General features: G+C 38.0%; 1 long non-coding RNA gene across 1 annotated transcript in view; it reads right to left on the reverse strand.

Moving 5' to 3' along the window:
• Positions 1-12,896, reverse strand: part of LOC129531950 (uncharacterized) — a 218,669-nt gene that overhangs the window by 24,538 nt on the left and 181,235 nt on the right. The window contains exon 7 of the long non-coding RNA XR_010129697.1: positions 5,506-6,094. This is a non-coding gene — a long non-coding RNA (uncharacterized lncRNA). The remainder of the gene's footprint in view (positions 1-5,505; positions 6,095-12,896) is intronic.

A 12,896-nucleotide genomic window follows, 5' to 3' on the forward strand; every position in this document is an offset into this window, starting at 1 on the left:
AGCATGGTGGAGGGGTTCAGGGGGTCCAGGAGTATTCTTCCATTCTGAGTCTTGCACAGGTCCCTGTGGAAAGTGTGAATCCCCCAAGGGGCTCTCACTTACTCAGTCTTTCCCATGTTTAACAGATTCTCCTAGCTCCTTACTGAGCCCAGACAGTCTAGTGCCCAGAGTCTCTCCTCTCTGCTCTCTGTCCCCCTGCTGCCTTGACAGATCCCAACATGATTTCTCAGCTTGCAGGATTGGTGTTCACTAGCCCATTTGTTTCCTCTCCTTGAGAGTGGCATACAAGAGCTGCCTGTCATCCACTATCTTGGCCCCAATTTTTTTTCCTCATGAGTCATTTTATTTACTCATTTCTCATTCTACAAATAGTCTTTGAGGGCTTGCCATTTTTCCATTACTATGTTAATAGTTGAGGATATTAAGGTATGAATAATAATATATAGCACCTAATCTTAAGGAGATCTTAGAAAAGAAGAAAGGGGACAGTGAGAAAAATAAATTATTATAATTAGAAAATAGAATAAAGAAAAGTTTAAGTAAAATGAACATTCACAGCAAGGAGATATTACATCCATGTAGAAGGGGACAGGGAAGGATTTGCAAAAAGATAACCGAAAATTGGATCCTGCTTAATATTTGGTGGTATTGGGTGGAATGTTTATTCTCCTTTCTTCATGTTTCTGTGGAAGAACTTCAGCTAGAATAACACTTCTGACCACTCTCCCCACTCATTTCACCTTCCACAGAGAGTTAAATAATAAGTTCAAGAACAGAAACTGAGCATGCTTGGCTTAGCCCATTTTGTTTTCTATTGCATGACCCTTTGGGGTAGGAGTCTCTCTGCATGACCCTTTGATTTGATCTATCTTTTGTTATGCAATAAAAAAAATCCTTAATGCCTCTTTCTTCAGTTAACTTTATCAATAATAAAGGAGACCATATAACCTGTGCCTGTCTCCTGAGTCTATCATAGAAGAGGAAGAAAGGTGTTATTATTTCATAAACAATCTAATAATAGACTTTGGATGTATTGAGATAGAAGAGATGAGGGGAAAAGATAAGCAAAGACACAGATACAAAGTTTGGAGGAACATTGAGTATGTCAAATAGGAATTAAGTATGAATGAAGAGAGAAGTAGAAGATGAAGTAAAAAAGAAAGATTGGGGAATGTATTAGTCAGGGTTCACCAGAGAAACAGAACCCATAGGATAAATATAGAGATATACCAAAAGAGATTTATTATGAGGAACTGGCTCAAGCTGTTATGAAAGCTGAAGACTCCCACTATCTGCTGTCTGCAAGCGAAAGGCCCAGGAAAGCTGATGCTGTAGTTCCAGTCCAAAACTGACAGCCTGAGAGCCAGGGAAGCCACTGGTGTAAGTCTCAGTTTAATTAATTCCAAAGGCCAAGAACCAGGAGCACTAATTTCTGAAGGCAGGAGGAGATGGACGTCTCAGCTCAAGCAGAAGGAGCAAGTTTGCTCTTTCTTCACCTTTTTGTTCTATTTGGGCCCTCAATGGATTGGTTGATGCCTGCCTATGCTGACAACAGCAATCATCTTTATGCTGCCTACTGATTCAAATGCTAATCTCTTCCAGCAACGCCCTCAGGTGCACCTAGAAATAATGTTTTACCAGCTATCTGGGCATCCCTTAACCCAGTCAAGTTAACACATAAAATTAACCATCACGACTATTCTTGAAAGATCCAGAAAGCCAGGCTAATGCTTTAGAATTCTTTCATAGCCAATAGAGAGTTTCTGGAGTCCTGTATTTGCAGAGTATCTAATATTGGACTAACTCTCCCAAGAAAACAATGATAAACTCTAAGCAAATATTAAAAACAATTGTTTGAAGATGCTAGAAAGTAGTCAAAAGCAGGCTGAAATGGAGATGATTTGATCCTAAAAAATGGAGATGATTGGATCTCACCCATAAGGGGTGAGATCCACCCTTGGCTTTCTTACTGGGGCAATCCTTAGCCCCACTGAACTAGAAGTAAAACTACACCCTTATTATAGAAGTCAGAACAAAGTTGGGACTGCTATAGTGGCTGGAAATTAAGGGAAAAAAATCTCAAAGAAAAAAGAGTCACAGAAAGGGAATTCCAAAATCTGCAATATAAACTTCACTTAATCTTTGGCTGACTGCTGAACTATGCATATGAGAGGTGAGACTCCAGGAAACTTGGCAGGAAAAACAACTCTTAAAATGCCGAAGATCTAAGAAATATTTTAGTAGCTGCCCAATGCAGGAGAGACAGAGTTTGAGGTTAAAGGAGCTTGGTAAAAAATTTTTAACTTTCAATAAAAAACAGAAGAGCCATGTCTTAGGAGTAAAAACTATGTTCTAAGGCTAAGAAATTCACTCTAGGACTGAAGGGCAAACCAACATTGGTTCAAGATAATATACCATTAATTTAACTCCTTACTGGAACAAAACTCAACTCCTTTGCAGAGGAAGAGGACAGAATTCATATCTCTGCAACATTTCAACCACAATGTTCAGTATATAATTAAAAATTACTAAGCATATAAGTCAATAAGAAAATATTATCTAGAGTCAAAGTAAAATTAGTCAAAATTAACAGACTCACAGACGACAAAGTCATTGGAATTAGATGAAAAAGACTTGAAAGTGTTAGAAATATGCTAAGAGAACTACATGAAAAAAATAATATAATGGGTGAAAAGATGAAAATTTCAGGAGAGGTATAAAAACCATGGAAAGGACAAAACAGAAATCCTAGAGCTAAAAAAAAATACAATATCATACATTAAAAATTCATTGCACGTGATTAACAATAGAGTGGACATGACAAAAGAGATCACTGAACTTGCAGACAGGTCAATACAATCATTCAATCTGAAGCATAAAATGAAAAAAATTTGCAAAAATAACAAAGCTTCAGTGACTCGTGGGACAGTATCGCATGGTATAAAAGCATGTATTTGGTGTACAAGAAAGAAAAGAGAAGGAGAATAGGATAGAATAAGTATTTGGAGAAATGTGGGACCATATTTCTTCCAAATTTGATCACAAACAGCTACCCATAGATCCAAGAAGTTCAGTGAACTACAGCAAGATACGCAACTAAGCACAACAAAGTTAAAACAAATTTTTCAAAGAAGTTAGAAGAAGGAAAAGAGACTTATCATATACAAGGGAACAAAGGCAAGAAAATCAGCTGACTTTTCATCAGAAAATAATGGAAGACAGAAGACAATAAAAAGTTATCTTTAAAGCCTATTATCAATAAAATCTCTTCCAAAAATAAGGGTGCAATAGACACATTTTCATGAACAAAAACTAGGACAATTTTTTCACAAGCAAACCAACACTACAAGAAGTGCTAAAGAAAGATATCAAGATTGAAGAAGAATAATACTAGGTTGAATTTGGATCTACAGGAAGATATAAGGTGATGAAAATATTTAAAATAGGAGTAAATATAAAGGACTACTTTTTTTCTTAAATTTGTCAAAAGTCAGTTAAATGTTTAAAGGAAAATAACAATGTATTTTGAGGTTTACAATATTTTTGGAAGTATGGCAATAATATTAGTTTGGTGCAAAAGTAATTCCTGTGTTTGTCATTAAATACCATGTAAAAATATGGAAAAGAATATAAATGAGCTAATGGTCAATGGAGAATCTTGGCAAATTTTTGAACAGAGAACTGGGCAGCAAAGTGACACAATTTAAACCGTTCCTTTAGAAGAGTCATACAGTAGCATGACACAGGACAGATGAGAAGGAGCAGCATATTGGATGTATTGAGGAAGATCCCATAGGACTTGGAAACTGATAGGAAGTGGTACAGGGAAAATAACAGTGATGTTAAACAGCACTTCCATTTTGGGGGGGTGGTGATAAAGTTGGTATTATCATTAAAGAAACAGGGAACTTTCTAGACAGAACTACCATGGGAAGAAAACGGTGAGTTTACTTATGGTTTTACCAAGTCTGAAGTATAGGTGAGATCACATAGGTGGAGACGGATGGCAAGCAATTCAAAGTATGGGTCTCTCCTACAAATATTCCAGTGTCTGTCCTCAAAAATTTATGGTTTTTATGTGACTTGTTTTCACCATTTGCTACATGATTTATTGAAAAAAATTTTAATATATTCAAGCTGTTAGCAAGAGAAATATATGTAAACTATAGAAGAGTAGGAGATTTGTAAAATAGTTTGTCAAAAAGTCTTTTGGTCCACCCTCCCATCTCTGAGCAAAGGAGTAGGGCCAAAAGCCAGCAGCCTCTGAGCTTCAGGCCAGACAAAAGCACACCTGCTTTGCTCTGCAGACTGGCAGGCTGGTTTCTGACTATTCTTTAGTTGCTGCCTAGTTGTTGCCCATATTACCGCTTACCCTTCCTTCTCTATGTTCCTGGATTTTGTGATGCTCTGAATCCATCACTATGTACACAGAAAAATGATAAGACTAGTAGGAAGAACCAAGAGGCCAGCCCTTCCAATTTACCTATCCCTCTCTCCCTTTCTCCCTCCCCTGGCAGTTATCCAATGGAGAGACCACTTATGCATTAAGCTGTGACAGATACCACTGGAGGGATTTGCCTTATGCCTACCTCATATTTAAGTTTTCATTATTAACCCTTCTTCTAACTGTCCTGAAGTCAGTCCTACTATAAATCGAATTATGAAGTAGATAAAGATATTCTTCAACACTTTCCCACATTTGGGGACCAATTACCAAAGGTGACCTGTGTCCTCCCACTGCCCAGTGTCCTACTCTGGTGCCCTCCAGATAATTCACTCTTCTTCTTTTTCCCTCTCTCTGTATATCCCCTCACTTTTGAAAACTTCAACTTCCTTACTATTTCCAACATCAGTGAAAAGTTAGAAGAAAAATAATTTAATTGACCTAATTTAAATAATAATGTCATTATTGGAATCTTAGCCTCAGCCTGAGAATTTGCTTTATTTTTAAACTCTCGTATACTCAAGTGAACCTCTGGACCATGTGATACGGGGGGAAGAAAAAGTGCAACTTTTATTTTAGTCTGTAGTATTATAATGCTAAAATAAGTTAGCACTAACTATGCTATTCATTTTAGTGTACTCTGCTTCACAAAATATTGTTTAACGTTCCAGGATGAAATCTAAATATAAGACAATGAGATCATAGTATTCTTATTTTCCATATGGAAAAACTATCCAGACAGGTCTACTTACCTTCATCATTCCCTTGTATCCCTGCTTTCCTCTCTTGGGTGAAACATTATTGATAAGCATGTATAGGGCCACATTTTCTCCATCTGCTTCACATGTTTATGCTATTTTAACATCTTGCCTGCTTCACTCCCTCTTTTCCCCTATTTAGGACTATTTTCATTTTTTGACCACTAACAAGAAATTAATAAAGGAACTCAAAAGATTCTTAACTTTGCCCCTTTTCTGGCCCAGTTTAAGATTTAAATATATATAATTGATTAAGAGTTAGGCAAAAGTTAAGAGAAAGGTAACTTCATGTCATTTCCTTACCCCAAAAGTGACTTTTCGTTATGTAGATTGTTTCTAACCGTTTCTTTGCCTCTCCTCCATTCTGCAAAGTCCATCTCCATCCTCACTTGCTCCTCCTCTTCCTGAACTTTCATAGAGCTTCTTGTCAATATCGCACGCTTTATACTCCACATTCAAGTACTCTCAACTTCTCCATGTGTGTAAATACTGCTTCTCCACCGAGACCATGAGTTTTTAGAGATGAGAACCTTATCCTATAAATCTTAACACATCTTGTAGTTCAAGGCATATAGTAAAAATGCAGTGGCTTGAGGGGTTAAACTCTTTAACAATAAGAACCCATGGAGAGTCCTCAATGATCCTGGAGTAGCTTAGAGGCTTGTCTCGTGGCTTGCAATTTTCCAAATAGTTTTCCGCAATGGAAACCCCGAAATAGCCAATGAGTACAAAGAAGGACAGAATCAAACACCAATATCTAGTCAGTGAAGGAATTTCCTTATTCTTCTATTTGGCTGATGTTTTCTGAACGTTTCCTGTGTACGTTTACATGGTACTAGGAAGAAAAGTTTGTAGAAGACAGTTCCTGGGCTCCAAGAATGCAAATTAAACACTAAAAAATGTAAAATCAAGAAATGATTAAATTCTGGTGTTTTCAGGAATGAAGAAAATAGTAAATAATAGAAAGAGGAAGCTAAAAAGGATTTACCCATTTTATCTTAATCATTATGATCATCAGTTCATATTTAATTTGGTTACTAAAGGATGCAAAATCATAGTTTATCACACTGAGTTGCATAATAGAACATAAAAAGCACTTGCTTTTATGTGTTTAAATAAAAAACCTAGAATTTAAATTATTATAAACTGAATAGCTGAATGGCACTGACAAATAAGGAAACAGAGTGCCTATTCGTAGTATCATTGAAATATTGGTATAACACATTGAGAGAAAAGTAATTGTGTACATTCAAGACAATTTTCATGGCTGAAGAACACATTAAGTTGTCTATCTTTGAGTTGATTTATTTTACGTTTCTCTGAAACAGAGTCATGACAGGCCAATGGAAACAAAATAAAATAGAGCGTATTATTCTGCCTTTTTTTTCCTTTGGGAATAAGCTCAGATCTGAACACACTGATGAAGGCCGTATGGCCTTTGCTGCTGCTGAGAATCGACACGAATGCGTTGATGGATTCCACAATTCTAACTATGGGCTGAAATCAGGTGGAAAGTAGGTGACAGCTAACACAAAATTCTAGGCGGAGAACAAAATGCTAGCAATACTAATTACTGACTATCCCATTTACTCTAGTATGAATAAAACCTTGGGGAGAAGAGTAAAACCTGAAAATCATTGAGTTTCCAAGTGGGTATTCTAAGAATGTACACAGCTCTGTACTGTTTCCTCTGCCTGGAATGGTCTTCCTCTACACAGTCCATGAACTCATCCATTCGCTTCAATCAAGTCACCTCTCAAACATTGCCTCTTCAGAGAGGAATTCCTAGACTGCTCTATCTACAATTTCAGCACCCCATTCCTATCACTCCTGACTCCTCACTGTGCTTCCAGTCAGAATAATCTGTGTTATAGTGCCATAATAGCTAATCCTCAAATCTTGGTGGCTTAAAAAAAAAGTTTATCACTATGAAAAATCTACCGAAAGTTGAGCAACTCTCCCAGGCAGTCCTCCTTCATAAATCCTCATCAGTATAAACCAATACACCTTGCACAGCAAGTGAAAGTGTGGTAGACAGTCAAGGCCATGAAGTAAAGTTTTCCACCCAAAGATGACACAGATCACTTCCACTTACATTTCATTGGCCAAAGCCACACTAAACTACAAGTGGGCAGGGAAGTGTCATCCTCCTACGTGTCCAAGTGGATGTAAGAATGTCTGGCACATCATGCTTTATTTGTCTTCATGACACTTTTCATCTAACATCATTTAATATATTTTATTTGTTATTATTTGACCCTCCTTACTAGAATGTAAGCATTCTGAGGGCAGGGAACTTATCTATTTGTTCGTTGCTTTACCCTCAGCTCTTAGAACAGAGATTCTCGATTAATATTTATTGAATGAACAAATAAGAACACAGAAAATACTATGTTTTACACAAGGAATTACCAGTGCAAATGCTTAAAGGACCCAGCTGTTAATATAGCAAGGGAAGCAAGCAAGGTTAGAACTGTGGCTAAGTGGAGCACTTCTTCCATTACCTAAAGGCCACTAGTTGCTGCCTTGAATGATGGGCCCAGCATAGCTAGATCTGATTTTTTTTTTTTGTTTTTTGAGGCGGAGTTTCACTCTTGTTGCCCAAGCTGGAGTGCAATGGCGAGTCTTGGCTCAGTGCAACCTCTGCCTCCCAGTTTCAAGTGATTCTCGTGCCTCAGCCTCCCGAGTAGCTGGGATTGCAGGTGCCCACCACCACATGCCCAGCTAATTTTTGTGTTTTTAGTAGAGACGGGGTTTCACCATGTTGGCCAGGATGGTCTCGAACTCCTGACCTCAGTTGATCCACCTGCCTCGACCTCCCAGAGGGCTGGGATTACAGGTGTGAGCCACCGTGCCTGGCCTGCTAGATCTGATTTTTTTATGAGAAGTTAAAAATCTTGATTTTTAAATGAAAGCTCTGATTTTTTCATGTGGTTCAAAAGTTGTCAAAAACATATGCAGGTCATACCCAGCAAACATGAATGTTAGTCTATGCCTTGTGCTCTAGGTGGAAAGACTGAACGAATGAGTTTTGAGATTTACAAAGTTTCCATTAAGTGAAGAGAAAATGCGAAAAGAGAGGAAAAGTAGAATCTCCACATTCATCTCTCTGTCACCTAAACTCTTATTTGGAGGGATCCCTGCTCTACCTCTTTCCCTCTCACCCCTACTCCTCTTTACCCAGGAATCTAGAAAATACCCCTATATTTCTAGAACTAGTTTCATTTATTTATTTTGAATCCTTTGAATAGGAGTCAACCTTGCCTTCACTGATGTTATTGTGTGTCTTACATAGCAATATCTAAACAAATGAGAAACCATGGGGAGAGATCTTCAAGGTGAAAACATTTAGAATAAAGAATTGCTGTGTTTAAAATGGCACTGGCAGTATAAAAGATCTAGTATCTATTTCATGTAACAGACGAGGTCCAAACCAGGGAACTCTTCTCTGTAACCAATAATTTGACCTGATTACATCATATCTTTTTCTCTTTGCCCTAAAGTTGAACTTTGTATATAGAGGGGCTGCCAAACACATTTTCACTGTAGAGAAATGCTGTTTTCCAATGTATCACCCAAGAGGTTTTAATTCAGATGAAAATGTTCAAAAATTAAATTTCTATATTTCTTTGGACCTAGCTTGGGATGGTTTAGCAAGCAGTCTTCATACGACTTTTCTTGTCTAGAGGGAATTATCACTGGGCAAGCTCAGTCAAACTTTAAGTGCAATTGTTCATTTCAGTGGCCCCAAGCCCATACCTGGGAGTTTTCCAGCTGTGGAATCAATGAAAAACGCCCCAGTCAGGGACACAGTACTGGATTCCAGGCAACCTGCTTTTCCAAGGAAGCACTTGGATTAAAACAGGCCTGCCCCTCCACTCTTAAAGAGAATTCTACCACCCTGTTCTGCACTCCCAGATAGCCCTGGGTGTATAGTGCTGCCATTTCAGAGCTCCGTCGTGATGTCTATCACATGTTGGCTTTAATTCTAGGACAATTCTAGAGAAATAAGAAATACCGAGCAAACTTTTCCCTGCCCAGGCAATCCTCCAGTGAAAATTCTCACAGCGAATAGATTTCTGGTGGACATAGATATGCTTGTAATTGACCTTCTCACTAGGCCCTACACATTTCTGGATATCATGAGTTTCAGTATTGTCTTGAAATAGATAAGGCCTCTCGTCCATGGTTTATAAAACAAAATTACCAAGACTGAAATTGGAAATCTTGTTCTTACAGAGGCAAATGAAAACATGAAGTTCTCTGGAGATAGTTCATGAGCAAAAGAAAATTACTTTCATAGAATTCTAGAAATAATTTATTTTAGAAATTCTAATATTGACTTGATTCTGAAAATAATTATATCATCATCTCTCCAAAACAGTTATCTTCGAAGTGGCCACTTATTTGACAAAAAAATCAATTCGGTCAATATGGCATTTTAAGATTATGCCTTCAAATTCCCTTTTGCACACACACAAATACAGCCTAGAAAACAGAAATTGAAGCAAGCCACCCATTGGCTGGGTAACTGACTTGCCAACATTCCTTAAACTGGTTCTGGATTAAAAGGTCTTAGATGACCATTTGAAAGCTGGTACTAAACTCCTAAATAGGAAGAGGATGTTGGGAGTGGGATAAGAGGAGAAAGAACTTGTAATATGAGAAGACTTGGCAAACCAAAGTGCTCATGTACGAAAAGAAATAAAATGCCGAGAAAGATAGCCAACGACATCAACTATTGGGAGATTAATTCAATTCAGGTAAAATTAAAATAGTGGAGAAATGATTAAAACATCTGAAAATGCATATGCTTAGACTCTTCAGAGTGATAAATTATGCGAAAAAATAAAAAATAACAAGAAATAATGAAACCAAGTAGGCAGAAATAAAACAATAATAGGTAGATGAGAAAAGAGCCAACTAGAAATCTTTAAAATGAAAAATTTAGTTAAGATTTAAAACAGTTAATAGATGGACAAATAGATCTACACACAGGTGACAATTTTGTGAATTGGAAGGTTGTCTTGAGGAATTCACCAGGAATAAAGCATGAAGGAACAAGTAGATTAAAATTAGGAAAGAGAAGTTGAAGACACGGAGATTCAACATGATTAAACTCAAATGTCTTATACTGTTTGAAATCTGCTAGACAAAAAGAGTAAACATTAATACAATTTAATTTATAGTATTCCAAATGACCAAAGGCAAATCAGTGGCTGCCTGGAAGGGTGGAGGGGGGAATGGCAGGAAAGAAGAATTACAAAAGAGCAGGGAGCAACTTTTGGGAGTGATGAGTAAGTTTGTTATCTTGATTGTGGTGATGATTTCATAGGTTCACAAATACATAGATCAAAACATATTGTACACCTTAAACATGTGTAGTTTATTGTATATCATTTCTACCAAAATAAAGCCATTTTGATAAGTATTTTTTTCTAAAAAAAAAGAAAAAGGAATCAAGAAATACTAAAGGCAATTAAGAATATCTAAAAATGATTCTTTGAGAAGACAAATTAAACACACTTCTGGCAAGATCAACAAAAACCAAAGGAAAAAAAATAAAGTCTAATATTTGAATTCAAGATTTTAAAAATTACAATTTTATGCCAATAATATGGAAACTTAGATGAAAAGAACCAATTTCCAGAGAAGTATAAACCATCAAATTGAGTAAAGAGGAAGCAGAAAGTAAGAATAAAGAAGTAAGCACTTGCGGCTGGGTGTAGTTGCTCCTGTCTGTAATCCCAGCACTTCAGGACACCAAGGCGGGAGGATCACCTGAGGTCAGGAGTTCGAGACCAGCCTGGCCAATATAGTGAAACCCCCGTCTCTACTAAAAATACAAAAATTAGCCAGGCGTGGTGGCTCACACTTGTAATCCCAGCACTTTGGGAGGACAAGGCAGGTGATCACCTGAGGCCAGGAGTTCGAGATCAGCCTGGCCAACGTGGTGAAACCCCATCTCTACTAAAAATACAAAAATTAGCTGGGTGTGGTGGTTCATACCTGTAATCCCAGCTACTCAGGAGGCTGAGACAGGAGAATCACTTGAAACTGGGAGGCAGAGGTTGCAGTGAGCCAAGATCATGCCACTTCACTCTAGCCTGGGCGACAGAGCTAGATTCAATCTCAAAAATAAAAATAAAAAAAAAAGAAGAAGTAATTAAGTAATTATTTGCCTATTTGCTATGGGTTGAATTGTGTTCCCCAAAAAAGATATATTGAAATATGAATCCCCAGTACCCCAGAATGTAATCTTATTTGGAAATGAAGTCTTTTAGAGGTAATAGGTTATTAATGTGAGCCCTAATTATATGACTGGTATCCTTATAAAAAGGGGAAACAGAGGGCAGACACACACAGAGCAAAGACTGTGTGAAGACACACAGGGAGTAGACAGCCGTGCAGCTGGAGTGATGCGGCTACAGGCCAAGGAGCCTGAAGGATGCTGGCAGACACAGAAGCTAGAAGAGTAAGGCAGGATTCTCTCTTAGAGACTTCAGAGAACACATGGACCTGCCCACACCTTGATTTCAGACTTGCGGTCTCTAGAACTATAAGATACGAACCATCTGTTGTGTTGAGCTGCCTAATTTGTGGTGCTTTGTCACAGCATCCCTAGGAAATTAATACTCTGTTGAACAAAAATCAAACCAGTAACCCAAATATTTTCCTTCATCCATATCAAATGAAACAAGGCCCAGGTTGTTTTGGAGGAAGTTTTCCAAGACCTTTAATAAACAGATAATTCCTGTGAGGAACTACCCAACTCATTTTGTCTTTAATGACTTTCGCGTAAAAACTGACCACAGGCCAGGAGCGCTGGCTCATGCCTGTAATCCCAGCACTTTGGGAGGCCGAGGTGGGTGTATCATGAGGTCAGGAGTTCGAGACCAGCCCGGCCAATATAGTGAAACCCCATCTCTACTAAAAATACAAAAATAGCTGGGAGTGGTGACGCACGCCTATAATCCCACCTACTCGGGAGGCTGAGGCAGGAGAATTGCTTGAACCCAGGAGGCGGAGGTTGCAGTGAGCCGAGATCGCAACATTGCACTCCAGCCTGGGCAACAAGAGCAAAATTCCATCTCAAAAAAACAAAACAAAAACAAACAAACAAACAAAAAAAACTGACCACAAACAGCATACACACACAAAATCTATGGAACAATCTCATACATAAGCATAGATTTTTAAGTTGGCTGGTCGCAGGGGCTCATGCCTGTAATCCTAGCACTTTGCAAGGCCGAGGCAGGCAGATCACTTGAGGTCAGGAGTTCGAGATCAGCCTGGAGAACATGGTGAAATCCCGTCTCTACTAAGAACACAAAAATTAGCTGGGCATGGTGGCACATGCCTGTAATCCCAGCTACTTAGGAGGCTGAGGCACTTGAGCCAGGGAGGTGGAGGTAACAGTGAGCCAACATTATGCCACTGCACTCCAACCTGGGCGACAGAGCGAGACTTTGTCTCAAAAGAAGAAAAAAGATTTAAAAATATCTAAATATCATGTTAATTATCATGTAAAATAAATTCATCAGTGTATTTTAAAATATCATTATGACAAAGAGAAGTTTATTCCAGAAGTGATAAAATAGCTTACTAGCTGAAACTCTAGGTATGTATCAACTACAGTAACAGATTAAAGGAAAGGAAAGACATTTTGTGATTATCTCAATTGGAGGGGAAAA

This window comes from Gorilla gorilla, chromosome 11 (genome assembly GCF_029281585.2).
Source record: "Gorilla gorilla gorilla isolate KB3781 chromosome 11, NHGRI_mGorGor1-v2.1_pri, whole genome shotgun sequence".
In the NCBI taxonomy this organism is placed as follows: Eukaryota; Metazoa; Chordata; class Mammalia; order Primates; family Hominidae; genus Gorilla; species Gorilla gorilla.